At 39.8% G+C, this 18,995-nt stretch overlaps 1 protein-coding gene across 4 annotated transcripts in view; it reads left to right on the top strand.

Moving 5' to 3' along the window:
* The window catches only part of LOC134884186 (alpha-1,3-mannosyl-glycoprotein 4-beta-N-acetylglucosaminyltransferase C-like), a 56,346-nt gene that overhangs the window by 19,499 nt on the left and 17,852 nt on the right, over positions 1 to 18,995 (top strand). Inside the window, exons 1-2 of one of the 4 annotated variants that reach the window (XM_063912893.1) lie at positions 5,628 to 5,812; positions 11,402 to 11,490. The exons of 1 other annotated variant lie outside the window; for it this stretch is intronic. The gene's annotated coding sequence lies outside the window, so the exon portion shown is untranslated. Of the gene's footprint in view, positions 1 to 5,611; positions 5,813 to 11,401; positions 11,491 to 18,995 lie in introns of those variants that run through there. 2 more of the 4 variants (XM_063912900.1, XM_063912908.1) reach the window with 2 other exon arrangements.

Genomic DNA, 18,995 nt, shown 5'->3' on the forward strand with positions numbered 1-18,995 from the left:
CACTAAAAGTAGCAAAGCTGAATATTTAGAAGAACTTTGTGTTACACGTTAAAGTCCTGCATTCAAGTAAATACTTAAACCAATGCAACCTGCAGGAAAATCAATCCTCCCTCCTCCCGTCTCCTGTATATGCGACGGTCTGAAGTGTCTTTGGTCGAGAGTAACTTGAACTTTTGAAACAGTTAATTAAGACTTGTGCGGACACGTTCAGCGCTGATTTCTCAGGCAGGAAATCCATATTCATATTTCAGAGAGAGAAGAAGGTCATTCAGTACAACGCCAAGAGACCAGTCACCCGTGGACGTCTTTGAGCAGGACTCTGCCTGGCCTCGCCAATTTTTAATAGATTTATTCATCTATTCATGAATTAGCTTAGCTTGTCTCCAAAGCACACACGAGTATCTAGTGTACACAGCCGCCTTCTGATGTATAATTTGGTTCCCTCGGTGTTTCCTCAGTCAGCTGACTGTCACTCATCATCATGGCTGCTAATGGGTCCAAGATATTGCCGCTCAGGGAAGCTGACGGGGAACTTCTTCCTGTAATGAAGTCGTTCCCAAGAGGAAATTGCTGAGAGTAGAATAACCGGCGAAGTTCCAAAGACAAAATACAGTATATAGCGTCTTTAATCAGGCGTGTGGAGATCATCGAGGCATCGAAGCTGAAGCTGGTTTCTGTCTGACTGGACTGACAGTTGCTTTGGGCTCCTGATATAATCACTGTATCAACTCCTGCTGCATTATTCCCCCCCAGCTGTGATAGTGCTCGATACCAAGCAGAGCTGCCTTATTTACTCCTTTATGTACCATTTCAACCAATTGGGTGAGAAGTATAGAGAAATAAGCGACATGATAAGAATATATTGCGTATTAGCTGACAAGTAGGTCTTCAGTTCATGACGGAAGATATGTAGACTCCCTGCTGTCCTGATATCAGTGGGAAGCTTGTTCCACCATTTGGGAGCCAGGACAGCAAAAAGTTGTGTCTTTGTTGAGGCGTACCTAGTTCCTCTTGGCAGTGAGGGAGTAGCAAGCCGATTGGCTGATGCAGAGCGAAGTGCAGGTGCTGGACGGTTTGGTTTGACCATGTTTTGGATGTACAGTAGGATGGATCAGATCCCTTTGCAGCAGGGTAGGCCAGAACAAGCATCTTGAAGTGTATTCTGGCAGCCAGTGAAGGGAGCAATCAATAGCATTGAATTGATTTTGCCCAAGACAATGAACAAATCATGTGGAAAATAACAGCCAGCAAAATATGAATGCAAGGATATTAGATTATCCTTGCATTCAAACCATGCACAGCAATATGAAGAAACAGAACACAATCCAGCAGTACTGATGCAATTAAATGAATTGTAACATGGCTGTGACATCACTATGTAACACTAAAGGAAAGGGAACACTCCCCAAAAACATCTACTATTAAATATGTAATAAAACACAGGATAACATTTCCCAGGCAGTGTAACTTTAAGGTTTATGACTCATGATAGATCACAACGGGCCATAGACAAACTGCGTTCACTTTAAATGACTGCAGGCATCTTCCAAAATCTGCTTATTGATTTTGTATCAGTGCCAGGTAGACACAGGTTTCAGCTCATTTCACAACACCGTCGTAATCAATAGCGGTGACTTAAAAAAGGCTTCGGATACAGAATCCATATCAGGGAACATTTATCAGAGCAGTCACGTTTTTCTCTTTTTAGGTTTGATTTTCTAACACTAAAGCCCATGAATCAAATGTGTTTCTGCAAATGACTCAAATATCAGCTGGCAGTGTGTCCTTGAATGCATCACCAAGGACAGTTTTCAAATAGGTCTGAGCTTCTTAGAAGGCTGTAAATGCATCTGAAAATTCAAGGTACTCTACGGGGAAAAAAACCCGGTATTAAACATAGCTGAATGTGGAGCACCACCACCATGATCTTTATTCTCGATATTTCCCATCATTCATTGCTGCCAGCTTTTGTGCATTAATGGAAGATGAAACAATATGTCTTTTAAATATAAGGCAGTTATTTTGTATTATTATACCATAATGGTTTTATCAAAGCATCTACAAAAGACCAGCTTCCCCTGAGATGGAAAAAGTGTATCCTTCATGTTTTATTTTCCAAAATAAACAGTTTATGGATCTCTGCACGATGAATCCTCCCTGCGGTGCATGAATGGATATCACAACTACAAAATGGAAATGATTGAATGCTTTTAATTCCACATTAAACCGTGCGGAAAATCTCCACCACGTTAATTGTATTTTCTTGGGCCAGTAAACAAACCAGCTGAAAGACAGTCCTCTAAAACCCATAAATAAAAGCTAACAAGAAGGAAGACAACAGGAGTCGTGATTAACGCAAACACTGCGGCTCCCCATAAGAGCGGCTCAGATGTTCCTCTTCCTGTTCGTTTCCGAGCGGCTGCTCTTGAATTAGGCTAATGCTTACTGAAGTATTGTAACAGCAGGGACTCTGTGTTGGTTTGTGGTGTTACACGGTGTGATCTGAATGATTTAAGAGCACTTACATTTACAAAACAGCCTCAGCCCATTTCCACATACACAAACACGACAACACCGAGAGCTCTTCACGCCTTCAACTCGAGCCCCTCTCTGGTTTTCATGCAGATTTAGAGTGAGTTTCACACGAGGACATGGCTTGGATAATATATGTAATCTACATTTTAAGGGGCTTCAAGGCTAATTATAATTGCAAATGGGTAACTTGACTCCTGGCCCTCTTTCGGTGCAGACCCAGTTTGAACTGATCATTAAAGGCTACATCCACTCAAAACTCCTTTAATCCTCTCAGTGAGGACAGACTGGTGATTTTCAAACAGGCCCTTCATGCTGTACTTTATAATGTCACATCTTTATAAACGTGTCAAATATTAAATCAGCAGTTTCGATATGTTACGGAGATAGAATATGATTAAAAATAGAGAAAGTGTTCATGTAAATATAGGCTTCGTTTGCAGAATTGGAAGAAGTACTCGAATGTTTTTACGCCAACGAATATTAAGTTATTTTCTGCTTCTAGAGGGCTCTCAAAACAATAACAGGAGCTGAATTATCCAAAGAGGTGTCCTCTGTTCCAAACAAACATTTACATTATATTCAGCGTTCCCCCAGTGGACGCATAGATGGGCCATGTGCTAAAGGCTAACGTTAGCACAGCTGGTCTCTGTTAGCATAAGATCCTGATCACTGAAACCGTTCCTCCTGTTCACGTAGTAAAAAAGATCAACATCTTAAAAGTGGGCGAGGGAGGCTGTGGGAGTTTGGTCGTCTCTCAACCAGAGGGTTGTGGGTTTGATCAACATGTGGATGTATCCTGGTGTGTGATTGTTAGCTTCCCTAGAGCAAGTGGCACTGCTCTGTATGAATGAGGTGTGAATGGGTGAGTGTCTCGTATGTAAAGCACTTTGAGGGGTCGGAAAGACCTGATAAAGCGCTAAGTACAGTCCATTTACCAATTTAAAAGTATCTTAAAAAATGGACACATTGGATAAAAAGTCACACTTCAAAGCTGTTGAAAACATTTGGGATAAAGTCCACATATTTTCAGCAACTCATCAGAAAGTAAAACAAAGGTCTAGTCATTTTTAGGTTTGATTTTCTAACACCTGAAATGTATCGCTGCAAATCACTCAAATGTAACTGGCAGTATAGTGTCCTTGAATGCATCACCAAGGATGATGCCATCTCCCTCACCCTCCACACTGCCCTCTCCCACCTGGACCAGAGGAACACTTATGTGAGAATGCTGTTCATTGACTACAGTTCAGCATTCAACACCATTGTGCCCTCCAAGCTCATCATTAAGCTCAGGGACCTTGGGCTCAACAGCGCCCTCTGTGACTGGATCCTGAGCTTCCTGACGGGCAGATCCCAGGCAGTGTGGATGGGGAACATCACATCCTCCACCTTGACCCTCAACACCGGAGCCCCTCAGGGTTGTGTGCTCAGCCCTCTTCTCTACTCCCTGTTCACGCACGACTGCGTGGCCACACACAGCTCCAACACCATCATCAAGTTGGCTGACGACACGACCGTCATCGGCCTGATCACAGACGGCGACGAGACGGCGTACAGAGAGGAGGTCAGAGCCCTGACATCTTGGTGCCAGGACAACAACCTCCATCTCAACGTCAGCAAAACAAAGGAGCTGATTGTGGACTACAGGAAGAGGCAGAGAGAGGCACACGCACCCATCACCATCGACGGGACTCCTGTGGAGAGAGTCAGCAGCTTCAGGTTCCTCGGGGTAAACATCAGTGAGGACCTGACATGGACACATCACACCAGGGTCATATCCAAGACGGCTCGACAGCGGCTCTTCTTCCTCCGCAGGCTGCGGAAGTTCAACATGGACTTCAGGATACTCTGCAACTTCTACAGGTGCACCATCGAGAGTATCCTGACTGGCTGCATCACCGCCTGGTATGGCAGTTGCACCGTCCTCAACCGTAAGACTCTACAGAGGGTGGGGAAAACTGCTCAGCACATCACCAGGACGGAGCTGCCATCCATGGAGGACTACACCCAGCGGTGTAGGAAGAAGGCCGGTAGGATATTAAAGGACCCCCATCACCCCAGCACCAATCTGTTCTGTCTGCTGCCGTCTGGCAGATGGTACCGCAGCATCCGGACCAAGACCACCAGACTCAGAGACAGTTTTATACCACAGGCTATAAGACTGCTGAACTCCTGAGCTCTGTGAATGTCTACTCACATCTGTTTATAGTACACATATCTATATATTCTACACATCTGCTATACATAATATATGCATCTGCCCATACCTCCTCATTCAACAGTGTAAAGTGTTTAAATACTCTCAATGTATTCCACATATGTATATATTTCACATCCTCAAATCTTTATTGTTGTTATTGTAAATATTCTTCTCTCTTTTTGCACTACTTTATTTATCTTATTTGCACCATGTATGTTGAGTTGTTGGAGGAGCATGGGACATAAGATTTTCATTGCCAACATATACGTTGTATATGCTGTGCATATGACCAATAAAACCTTGACACCTTGAAAAGGACAGTTTTCAAATAGGTAGGTTCTGGTTTCTTTCATTCACTTGAAAGAAACCAGAACCAAAACAAATCTGGACATAACATGAGATTTGAGGACGTCATCCCGAGCCTTTCAATGTTATTTAACTAAAATGTGTTTTTTCACCTATAAGATAAATCCAGGGAATAATGGACGATGTAAATGTGAATGCAGAGGCTGTAAGTGAAAAACTAAACGATAGCAGAGTAAGGGAGCTCTGTCGGCCCCCTGTAATCCAGATGTTAGCTTTCATCAACAGTTTGGTTGTTTGTCAAATGAGGAAGACCATATTTTACTTTATAAGGAACTGTATATTCAGTTTCGGTGTTGGCGTTTAACGGCTACCCAATGAGGAACTGTCTGAGTCGTGTAGCTGATGCATTGCCTCTTTAAGGCAGGCAATCCAAACAGAGAAGAGAGAGAGGAGGAGGAGGAGGAGGAGGAGGAGGAGGAGGAGGGGGGTTAGAGAGAGCGAGGCAAAGAGAGAAGTGAGAGCCAATAAGACACTCTGTTTGTGACACCTTGTGGTGGAGAGTGAGGGGGTGGCAGAGATGGAGAGAGAGTGGGGCACCAGTAGAGAGAGAGAGCGAGAGAGAGAGAGATCAAAGCAGAGGAAGAGTCAGAGGAGGAAGAAGAGGATGAGCGATAGCAGCGCTGCAGAGAGAGAGCTCTGCGACGAGTGTTTACTCCACTTTTTCTGAGAGCCGGTTATGTTCCCTCTGCGTGACTCATGGAAGTGATTTAGGTGAGCAGAAAACCCAGATGTGTGTGTGTGTGTGTGTGTGTGTGTGCGTGTGCGTGTGCGTATGCGCCGTGGGCAGGTAAGCTCCCTCTGCTTCCCTCTCTGGGTGTAAATCACTGTTTTATCTGCGAGCAGGAGCAGAGAACTTCTGCAGAGTTCGGGTCGTGTTTCTTGTTCCTCTCCTTACCTTACCGCATCCCTTTAATGCACTTAATCTCAACATTTGGATAGTTTGTGCTCATGCGGGCTGTATGGGACTGTGTGAAGTGTGAAAGTCGTGCTGCAGCCTCTCTCTGACAGTGTGAGTGGCGCTAAGCGTCTCAGTGTTGACACAAGAGTAGCCGACGGCTGGAAGAAGATGAGAGAGGGATGAGTCAAATCTCCGCTTGAGGGACCAGGAGGGAAAATCAGCTGGTAAAGATACCGATCTGTACCAGAAAAAAAGATAATCCTGCATGAATAATTCTTGGCTGCTTGTCAGATTTCTTGAGTTAAAGCATCTGGAGAAAAAAAAAACCGCACAATCTCGTTTTCTGGGCGTCCTTTTTGAAAGCAGGTGAGGTTATATTTGTGTCTCCTGAGTGACAGCCCAGCTTTATCGCAGCGCTCATCATGACTCAAGCTGGTAAACTGCTGCTCAGCTTGAGACACAAATCCCCCATCCCCGCAGCAATGTGGGAATAACCTGCCTTCATCTCATGGCTGGATTACAGTGATTTACTGCTGTGTTTGTGTGGGGTTTGACCTATAATGGCACCTAATGGCATCGTATGTTATTTCCAAGAGGACGCTGTCAGACGGGACGCCGAGTCACATCCAGGTGTGATATGGGGAGTTGTTATTAATGCTAGCTCTCCTCGTGACCCCCATCAAAACTACAACTGGCCGAGGTGCGGGCAAGAATTAATGGACCTGTTAAAATTAGATATTACGTTTACTGTGGGCTGGATTTACCGTCTGAGAGCACTACCACCACTCTCTCAGTTAGGGACGAGTCCAGAGGATATTTTGTCTTGTATTGGCTTTAAAAATAGATTCAATGTGTGAAATATTCCTCAGTCTTCAGTACGAAATCCTTGTTGATTGATTTGTTTGCTCCTCCCCTGTGTTTGGATTGGTAAGGATCCAAAACGGCGGAATGGATCAATAGAGGAAAATGTTTTCTTACCTGGATTGACCTCTCTCAAAACGTCTCTGACTTGTTTTCTGATTTCTTTGCTCTGTGTGAGCTGTCTCTCGAATTGAAAACCCTTTAATCACCTTCCTTTAAATTCGAGACATCATATTAAAGTTTCAGTGCGGCGGCTGGGTTGAAATTGCTCACGCTGGAGAATCAATAAACAAGCAGAAACAATGAGAGGGGGAAGCTCTACAGCTAGTAAACACATTTAACAACGTGAGCCGCAGCAGGTAGGCTTACAAATCACTGTCTTTTATTAATGTCAACACCATCCAGCAGGCGCGAAACTAACCTGGAGGAATGAAGCTTTCCCACCATGAGGGGACAAAAACTCATTTTGAGCATGCCGTACTAAACCTGCTTTCACAGTTTCTCAATAGTCCACAAAACATGGAGGATTGTGAGTAAAATAAGCCGCGTTAACTCGCTTAAAATATGGGTTTGAACATCTAATGGGTGCAAAACCTGCATTGGGAACTGGAATCTGTTGTGTGTTTACATCTGTCCCTGTGTATTGGACCCAATTACCAGATCGTTATTGACACCAATCATGACTTTACTCAATAGGATGGGGTATAATTTGCATTGACAACCCAGATCAAGACCTTTTATTGTCGATGTTCTATCAGAAACAGAAACCTACTCACAGTGGGACCCCAACTCCTTTTATATCAGCGCAGATTACTCTGTCCTCATGTAACCTGAAAGAGAAATCTATACCTGAAAGAGCTTCTGTTGAGAGTTACTTACTTAAGGGTTTTCAGACTTGAAATGAGATACTTGGTGTCTTTGAGGCGGCACTATAACTATAGGAAGAGAAGAAAGAACCTCGGATATAATGTACATGTAAAAGCAGATACCTTTTGAGAAAATATTAATATTGTTTATCACAAAATGTTCACTGAGTGGATTTTCCTGCAAAATGGATTTTCAGGAACTACGGTATTACAGCATATTTTAGTAGTATTGGACATTTTCGGTCTGTTGTTAGTAAACTGAGTAGAAATATGACTGGAAACAAGGGGAGAGATGATGAGAGGCAACATAGAAACGACAATCATGCTGTTTAGTAACACCTTTAGCCACCAGATCGCCTCACACTCAACATGTGTAGAGTTGTGTTCAGGCAGCTGAAGCACTCGGTTAGGAGAAATTGTAATAACTCAGCACCGTGCGTGCGTGTGTGTTTTTCACTTTGAATTGTTTTTGTTGTACCACGCAGTGAGGTCACAGTGTACCGACACACCCTGGAGTGTGGACAAGCCAGAAATATGTGACTTTGTGTTGAACATCAGTTGTTTGTTGCCATCAGTGCCACGGATGACGAGGCTTTAATAACCATGCCGGTATCTCATGGTTTCTCTGAACGCCGGGAAAAAAAGAGGGATGAATAGCCATCTAGTCGCTGAATGTTATCAATTTCACCTTTAAGTTGCTCTTTAAATCTCTAAAATGTCAAACTTGAACTTGGAACGTGATGCTTTGATGCTTAAACATTGTCCAATTTGATTGACAGTGTGTTCTTGCTCCCACCTTTATTCATGCTTCTTCATGTCTGCCATGATATCTTCCCAGAGAAATCACAATAGTTTTGTTTCTGCCAAAGTTTGAAGTCTCTCTTGTGTATGAAAAGGTTACACAACTGTCGAAAAAATTAACCTTAAACTTTTGAAGCTCGAATCATCGCTTGAATCCTAAGAGAAAATAGACCCAGGATCTAAACCTCTGTCTTTTGTTGTCCCAGCATCCACCCCAACCAGCTCCCCATTGTGTACAAATACACGCATCGTTTCCACGAGCTTCTGCAATGTCACAACATTTATTTCTGTCTTGCATACATTTTTCTCCAAGATCTTGAATTGATGACGGGAGATTCAGACCACTGCGCAAAGTCTTCTCCAGCACATCCCAAAGATTCTCAATGGGGTTCAGGTCTGGACTCTGTGGGGGCCAATCCATGTGTGAAAATGATGTCTCATGCTCCCTGAACCACTCACAATCTGTGCCCAATGGATCCTGGTGTTGTCATGTTGGAACATGCCCGTGCCATCAGGGAAGATAAAAATCCATTGATGGTCCTTCAGTATGTTCAGGGAGTCAGCTGACCTCATTATTTGGGCACATTGCTGAACCTAGACCAGACCAACTGCAGCAACCCCAGATCATAGCACCGCCCCCACAGGCTTGTGCCCCTTTTTTTGGCCGGGCTGTGTATTACCAGTACATTTCTCAAGCAGCAATTATTATTTTTTAGCAAATACAAATAAAAAGTATACATTGTTATTTTGAAGGAGACCAGTTTCTGTCTGTTAGGAACAGGATTCAGGAGTCATTCCAGTAACTTCCATTTGGCGGAAAATAGATGTCTCTTGTCACTAACAAAACACGTACGACAAGGTTGATTTCAAACAGGAATAAAAACCTGAGAAAATACCCATCTACCCTGGAACAATGGAAAGTATATTTTCTTATTTATTTGGCCTTCAGAAGTCTCTCTCCCTCTCAGCTTCCCCCACGAAGAGATAAAGTGCGAAATATTTGGAAGGTGGGTGGACTGCCTACTTTTAAACAAGCAGGCAAAGTCTACACGGCCATCTGCTCGCACCAGAATATCTTTTTCAATCAAAGCTGCAGCTTCACAAGACTCTTTCTCACTCTGACAATCCAGCATCTTGTTATACGAGCGAACAGAAACACAACAACACTTTAGTTTCATCTACATCCAGTTGAATGTGCCGTAAAACAGACGCTGCTAAATATCCTCCGTGTCAACACTTCCTCGGTGTTATTCCCCAATTTCTCTCATTTTGGAACAAAATACATAATTAAAATAAAATGGGAAAAATCAATTAAAATGATTATAATAATATATAATAAATATAATAATAGTAGTTATAATTCAATAATATTAATAATATATAATAAATATAATAAATATAATAATAGTTAGAATTCAATAATATTAATAATATATAATAAATATAATAATAGTAGTTATAATACAATAATATGAATAATATATAATAAATATAATAATAATAATAATAATAATAATAATAATAATAATAATAATATATAATAAATATAATAATAGTTATAATACAATAATATTAATAATATATAATAAATATAATAATAGTAGTTATAATTCAATAATATTAATAATATATAATAAATATAATAATAATAATAATAATAATAATAATATATAATAAATATAATAATAATGTATAATAAATATAATAATAGTTATAATACAATAATATTAATAATATATAATAAATATAATAATAGTGGTTATAATTCAATAATATTAATAATATATAATAAATATAATAATAATAACAATATATAATAAATATAATAATAGTTATAATACAATAATATTAATAATATATAATAAATATAATAATAATAATAATATATAATAAATATAATAATAGTTATAATTCAATAATATTAATAATATATAATAAATATAATAATAATAATAATATATAATAAATATAATAATAGTTATAATACAATAATATTAATAATATATAATAAATATAATAATAATACAATTATATAAAAATTGTTTCCAAAGATCCATGTTTTAGAATTTCTCCTATTTTGTAACAAAAATACATAAATAAATAAATAATAATCAAATTAAAATCCTCAATAATAATAATGATAACAACCTTTGTTTCTAAAATAGACAATAACACATTTTACAGACTGCTCTTATTCAATCACTAATATATATTTGTCACACATGTTTATGCAAATTATGTAAAAATAAAACCCCAGGGTTCTTACTCTACTGTAGATTTATGCAGTTTATTAAAATACAATTTCTAAAAGGTGATTATATACTGCAGTTTAATGTTTTGTATCCATGCTTTCTTAAAAAACAATGATTGACAGCACCAAACTTAATCAAATCTCAAAAGTGATTAATGAAATGCTAATACAATACATGCAGAGTGCAATTAAGAAGAGTAAGATATAAATGCATCAAGATGAAAGTATATATTGGCCTGGTTTTTGGGTGGGCGGTGTGATTTTTCAGTATCTAAAATATAGCAATTGATTGAAGTAACAGTTATAAGGAACACTTGAGTGCATAAATCCTTTCAGAAAGCTTTCAGAAAGTAGAAAAGAGCTTCTGGAGACGGTCGATAATGAGGCAGGTTTTTTTCTTCAGTCTCTCCACAGATGTTTGGGGTGTTTTTTAGGGAAACAGCACAACAGCTTTCCGTTTGTGTGTCTGAGTTTTAACTCCGACTGAACCTGCCCCTCCGTCTGGAGTGGCCAGACAGTTCATTAGAGGATGTGTGGGTGAAAATGCATTACGGTCTTTTCAGTTACAAATCAAAATGCGTCACCATTTATCGTTTTTCTTTTCTGGCTCTTTTTCTTTTCAGGCCGACTCTTTTAGACATTTAGGATCAATGCCAGTCCTCCGAGTACAGAGAAGAAACCCCGACAACAATCCGACCACTTCAGCAGGCAGGTAGGAGTTTAAGGCTCTTAGAACGGGCTTTTTAGGACCGTGTTGGAATAGGAATGGAGAACCAGATCCACATTGTCTGATCCATTGGAAGTAGAAGCCTCAGAGAAGAAGAAGAAGAGTGAACCCTTACTGGTCCCACAGAGGGGAAATGCTCATTTCAATGCATTTGACCCATCCTTGTGTTAGAGCAGTGGGCTGCCATTATGTAGGGCGCCCGGGGAGCTGTGTAGGGAACGGTGCCTTGCTCAGGGACACCTCGGTAGCACTTGGTCTTTCGGGGACTTGAACCGGTGACAGAGGTATTTGATTGCCTTTATTAAGGATGAATCATGAGGTCAAACTTATAAATACATAATAAAATTAAAATTATGAAAAGGACCATTTTAATTAAAACAAATGTGTTGTAAAAACACATGTTTATTATAATTAGTATGAACAACAACAACAATTAATACTAATGTGAAATATAAACAATAACAGTTAAAATGTTAATTAAATAAAAAACTATCATTTTTATTAAGGATAACAAAAGGTGTTATAAAAAGAAAATACATTACTCATAATAATAATAATACAGTGAAATATAAGCAATAAAAGTGAAAAAACAAACATCAATTTAGTAAAAAGAGGACGATTTTAGTTAAGGATTAAAAGTATGTTTAAACATCTTGAAAGACCACATGAAATTGCCATGTATCCAAAACATTGTGCAATAGTGCCACTGTAATCGTAACATTAGCACCACACACGGAGGCTTACTAGATAAAAAAAGAAGAGAGAAACAGCTGCCTTGACGCCGAAGTCCTGTATACAACTCATTGACACATTTCTATACACACAGAAAAGCGCTATATATGAAGTGGCGTTAGTATCACTAAACCCCACATTGCTCTCAAATGATTTGCACATTTTAACTGTTGGAACAAATGTGACCAACAGCAGCACCGTTCATCAGTCTGATCCATCATTTATTCAAATGTGACAGTTCTCACTTTCAATTGTTTGCATAATCTGTGAACTCTCTTTGTGTTGAAATGGTGATTGAAGCGGCAGAGATTCAGTAATTCATTCGACCGATTGTTCAAAACTCTGTCGGACTTTCCTATGCTGCATGATCAGACTGCACTATATTGTATTTATTTAAATTAAAAACAACATGCTCATTGATCCCTTCTCAAGGGGAGATTACAGAGAACTGTGTGGTCAACGTTTTACAGTTTTTTAGACCATCTGAAAAAATCACTTATGTTGAGCTCAGAAAATGAGTTATTCAGATGGACTTCCTTTTTTAAATTACTAATGCTTTCTGAACTGTCAGTAAAATGTCAGAAATAGTGAGAAAAAGGATCCCAGAACCAAGTGATATCTGTATTTGTTTGTATTTAGTTATAAAACCTCAATATTTAAATATTAACTAACTTTAAAAGAAGCAACAACCACACTGTTAATAATGAACCAATCATCTGTTGGTTCTGGATTCATTTCCTGCATTTCAAAAGCAACTTCTCATATCAATGCCGACATCAAACTCCTCATGTGTCCTCCTGTTGGTGGGATATTCATTTTAAAAAGCCTTGATTTCAAACCCCGACTTTGAGTGTTCTCCCACGTTGAAGTGGAAGCAGCGAGTCAAAGGGAAACATCTCCAACAATACGTCTGTTGTCTCCGCTAGATTAGCTTTTTATTTTCCTCTTTTGCGTTTCAAAGACGTTTGATCTGGCTCCCTCCTAACTTCTGACAACTTAGAGGAGGAAAGCCTGCAGTCGTCCCACAAGGCTTAATTATCCCTCAGCCTGATAACAAGCCGGTGAGAGGGGAGAGGAGATAGACATGGTAGGATTAATGGAGATTGTCTGATATTACCTGGCCTCTGATCAAAAGGCTGTGTTGGCAGGCGGAGCACATAATCCTCTCCGCTTCTCCAGTCCATGCCAAAAAATAAAATAAAAATGCTGCTGCTGTGTAGCTCAATGTGTAGTGAGACATCTCTGACCGGCCTGTGTCCGACGGGAACACTCATTATCCTGTAAATACTCCTCTGAAGACATGAAGCACATTACAGCTCCCATCAAACAGCAAAGGTCAAGGTATCGCCCTCACAGGTCTGCAGCCGGCTGAATCTCTGCAGCACTTTTTCTGTTGCATTTTTATAACCGTTGTTACATTTCGCTCACTGTTTATCCATATTCTCTGTGGATGTTTCGCTCCACTGAGACACATATTCGTCTTTCATCATCTCTCTTCTGAGTTGCTGCAATAATCCTTCTGAAAGTTGACAAATTTGTTGTTGCAAAAGATTTTTGCTCCAAGGACATTTGAACAATTTGTCTCAAAAGACAGTGAAGAGCGATGGTTTAGAATAAAAGAAAAAGCTGATTTGTCGGAGGATTAAGGGTTGGGTGATGCTGTCATAATTAAGCTTATCCTTTGTCTTTTTTAATCCTAAATATAATAGTGAAGCATCACAAGGTTGTTCTCTTTCCAGACAAAATTATTTGAGCAGTGCTGAAAGATGGTAATATAGGAAAATGTGTTTCCAGAGAGTACGAACACACACGGTTCAGTTTTCCCTTTTAGTACCTAAACTTTGACAAAGCATGATTTGTGTTTTGAGGACAGTTTGTGTCAAAGGAAAAGAGGCAATGCAGATTTGTAGGAGTTGAAAGATGTAATTCTGTCGTAATTTAGCTTATTTTCTCAACTTTTTAATTCTTCTTATTATATTCTGCTCATTTTCCATCTATATTAGTATTTAGTGCCTCTCCTGGGACATGTCTCCATGCTTTAATGTTCAAAAAGCTCTTTATTTTTCTCATACTGCCTGTGCTGCAGCTCTTCTTTTCACCCTCCGTCTGAAACCAGAGCCCAGTCTGCTCTGATTGGTTAGCTGGACGGCTCTGTTGTGATTGGTCAACCGCTCAGAGATGTCCTGCCCCTTAATCTATCACGTATAATGTGTTGGAGCTCTAGCCAATCGAAGCACAAGTGTTACATAGTGATGTCATTATGTTCTAGACCTAAACAAAGGATTCCAATGGCGGTGTTTCAGGCAGGATTCAAGGATTTTAGCCTTTGGAGACCATTTACATGCACACAAACCTATATAACTCACTACAGGAAAGGGGAAACCCTATAAAGTAAGGCCTCTTAAATAGATAGATAGATAGATAGAATTGGAGGATGAAACCCTCTTTATTTGTCACATGCATGCACACAGCAGAGCACACACAGTGAAATTAGTCCTCTGCATTTAACCCATCCTAGTACTAGGAGCAGTGGGCAGCTATCGTGCAGCGCCCGGGGAACACTGTTGTATTGCTACTTTTACTTTAATCATATCTTGAGTACTTCCTCCTCCTCTGCACCTAAACCTTGTTACAGCGTGAATCTAAAATCTGCTGCTGCTTCTCACTCTGAAACAAACAGTGGAAATGGGGCCAATCATAAGAAACGCCTTCACCGCCCTCAACAAATCCTGGAGCCCCGCTGTGCATCAGACAGTGTCTTTATGTCCTCCAACAGGATCTCACACTGTACCCGCTATCTGCTCTGAGTGAGCGTCTTTTCATGTCTGACTCTGGCACAGATAGGAACACTGAAGCCAATCAAATCTGATGAATACGTGGTTTGCAACCTGGTTTTATGGGTAAAGGGAGGGAAAGTGTTCTTTTCATAACCACACCAATGCTGCTTTCCTAGTTACCTGTAAAAAAAATTGATCAGTCGCCAAATCTGAGTATCAACATATAAGTAATCTGATTACTTTCCATTGCTTTTGGATTACTTGAATATCAAATGCAATGCAACTACATGCAAGAGAAAGGGAATCTCAATAAGATGTCTCTTACTTATTATGTAAGACAACAGGACAATGTGATGAGTTGTGTAGGATCAGAAATGTGTCCTCTGCTCAGATTTTATTTATAGGTAGAAAAATGTGAATATATATAAATACAAAATGCTCCGTTTTAGTTTAACACACACAGCTAAGCTCACACACACTATGTTATTCACATGTAGGTTCACCTGCTGATTTCAAAAAGACCAAATGAACTAAGAAAGTTGAAACCATGAAGTGGATTCAGACAGTAGGCGTATAGATCCACTCTTAAAGTATTAGCCTACAGAACAGACCAGCTTACAGAGCAGAGAGAACATCTGATCCTTTACAACACACACTATGTGCCCTTTAGTTTGAGTCACATTGTAATCCTGAATTGTTAAGCAGAGTAATCTGATTTGTATGTAACTGGAAGATAATGCAGCCACCCTTACCTGTATCCTGATTACGTAACCCTGTTACATGTAATCCATTACTCCCGAAGCCTGACTATAAATCAGGGTAAACATAATTCCTCCAAAACATTTATCCGTTAACAGAGACGTCAAAAAGTTAAGCTGCTTAACAGACAGAAAACACAGTCTGCACTTGACAGCACTAATCTGCTCCCGAAATCAATCTTCTTAAAATGTTTGGATATTATTGAAGAAGTCTAAAGATAATCACCAGTTATTAAAGAGTCATAATTGATGTGAGGGGGGTTGATCCTCCTGCACACTGAAGGTGAAACTTTTAAAGAAACGATGATTTATGATATCAGATGTCAGAGGAGGTGAGTGTCCGTGTCTAATGACTCAGATCTCCGCTCTCACCTCTGATGGCGAAAGTAATTATGACGGAGTAAAGGATGAGGAAGAACTTCCACCTGACAGAGGAGGAGATGATCCGCCGTTTAGCATCTTAAAACTTAAGTGACTTTAGGTTTTTTACACACTTGAAGAGATTGTCTTTGTAGGTGTATAAAAAAAGTGTAACGATAATAATGCATTACATTTTTAGAGCACTTGAGGATACTGAAAGGCACTGGTCAAGGTAAAACTACGGTGGCCTGCAGGTTCAAATGAGGCACAACACAACATATTTAGTTTCCTCACCTGCAAAAAAAAACAATCTGGAGTTTTTATTTTTATTTAAAATGCCCTTTAAATACATTTTGACTTTTTAGTATACAATTTGATATTGTTTTATTTATCTTAAAGGTTTTAACTTATATTATTTAACAGTTTTATTAACAACAACTCCTTTAAGTGGTTCTTTTATCGGTTAACCTCCATTATAATTATCATTAAGTTGACTTTGTTTATACATGTTTATTTTTTACATTTTGCTGTCGATTCATTTAGTCTTTTATCTCCCTTTATTATTTATTAGTTCAAAGACTATTTTATGTTGTTATGCTGCATGTGTTCATCTGATCTGATGTGAATTTCTTCTTTTAAATGTTGATGTGTGCCCTTTTGCATTGAAACGCAGGAGACGTTCATTACAGTTCAGCACACGAATGCGTGTCTCGTTTAATCACACAGTCAAAGTTAAAAACAAAACAAGATGGCGCTGTCCTGTAAACCAACAAGCATGGGGCTCCACGTCATCGTAAACACAGATTAATTAAAGGGACCACGATCCCTTTTTACAATTGTACTTTCAAGCATAAACCAACGGTCATACTTACAGGCATGAAACAACAGTGTGTAGAACCACACTTAAGAAGGAGGTGAATTATGTATATTACATTCACTACACTACTGTATATATAAAGCTTTATTTTAGAAAACATTCAGCAATTTCACAAACTTGTGAAACAATACTACAAATAGAAATAATTATAATAATGACAATCATCATCATAACGCTAATCTGATTTGAGTAAACGCACATAAATGCCCACAAAATACTATTACAGTCAACCGGCTCCACCACAGTTTATCTAATGAACACTGAGCATTAATGTAACAGTCCATAATGAGCAGTATGCCTCTTAATAGTTCAGTAATCTCTAAATGTGTCATCAATTTGCCTCCAGAAGGACACTCAGATGGGAGCTTATCAATCCTCCCTTTATATCTGCGACCTGCTGAACTGTGAAGAGCACACCAAGTTAAATTCCCAGCATGCTCCGTGCTGGGCGTACGGTGGCGATTCAGATCGGGGATTATTCCTCTAATTAGCAGCGATACGCTCCTCTTCTTTGACACAAACTGAAGCCCGTCACTGATCTGATAAGCGTTTGACATTCAGAGCTCGTTTTTACCTTGTTTTGCAAATCCCAGAGAGGGTTTCATCACAGACGACTGCCCGCCTGCCTGAGCTCTTAAACTCACTTTTTATTCATTCTTTATTTTAGTTTCTACCCCGCAGTTGTTTCTGAGCTGCCGCCGTGCTGGTGATGCTGTGGTTATGGCACAGTGTCATCATCCTTTTTGTTTTCCACCGGAATACTAAGCAGTGATTTCCATACTTGCTCTGAATGTGCAGTGGAGGCTGGAGGCTGTGTGGAGTCGCTTAGGAACTTAGATGTTTGACACATAAATCCTGAAATGGCCCAAATTGTGTTCAATGCCAAGGTTTTATCAGGTGTCTGTCGAGTCGAAGAGGCCCTATTATGCTTTTTGGGGGTTTTCCCTTTCCTGTAGTGTGTTTAAATAGATTTTTGTTGCATGTAAATGGTCTGCAAAGGCTAAAATCCCAAAGTTCCCATCCCAGTTTACATCACGATATAACATTGATGCTTCTATTGGCTAGCGCTCCAGCACATCGTACATGATAGGCTAAGGGGCGGGACATCTCTCAGTTGTTGATCAATTATAATATAGCCGGCCCGCTAACCAATCAGAGCAGACTGGGCTCTGGTTTCAGACAGAGGGTGAAAAGAGGTGCTGCAGCACAGGCAGTATGAGAAAAATAAAGAGCTTTCTGAACATTAAAGCATGGAGACATGTAACAGAATACAATTATGAAGCTGAAAATGAGCATCATATGTCCTCTTTAGCACTTCTTAACACTAACCAGTTAAAAAACACAAATGTTAGCTAAAGAAAGAGGCCCTGTGCTTAAAACACATTTCCACATATGCACCATATAAGCATGTTAAAACACACAACCATAACCAACCAGCAGCAGGATATACAGGAAGCTGTAATTAAGTTAGAAACAGCAACCCTTTAATAACAATGGCCAATTACAACCACTTGAATATAGTACAACAATAGTTGAGATGTACTATTAGATAATGAAACCATGAGTTGAATGGACGTATTGTAACCAGTGCACCCTTGAGCTGTTGTCCATCACATGTTGCAGCACAGCCAACGCCTGAATGCATCTTCAGTTTTGCCGCCCTCAGAAGCCGTTTCATGTGGTCTTCGGTTTTGACAGCGCTGTCCTTCTGAGGATTCAATCCGTGTTTGTTCACGGCTCTGGCTCTCTGTAAACCGCACACAGCATCTCTCGTGTTTTGCTTAGCAACCTGAACGTTATCCACCAGAGAAACGAGGGAGGGAAGAAGGTCGAAGGGGAAGCTTTCTGTGGCTCGAGTGCACATTTAAAATTTCCTGCCAGTGACTCTACCTGACACTTTGTTTTTTTGGCAAACAGTTGTATCTGTGAGTAGGTGGAACAATTTGCATGATTTATGTCCACTTTGTGATTCAGACTGGAGCATTT

This window comes from Eleginops maclovinus, chromosome 2 (assembly GCF_036324505.1).
Source record: "Eleginops maclovinus isolate JMC-PN-2008 ecotype Puerto Natales chromosome 2, JC_Emac_rtc_rv5, whole genome shotgun sequence".
Lineage (NCBI taxonomy): Eukaryota > Metazoa > Chordata > Actinopteri > Perciformes > Eleginopidae > Eleginops > Eleginops maclovinus.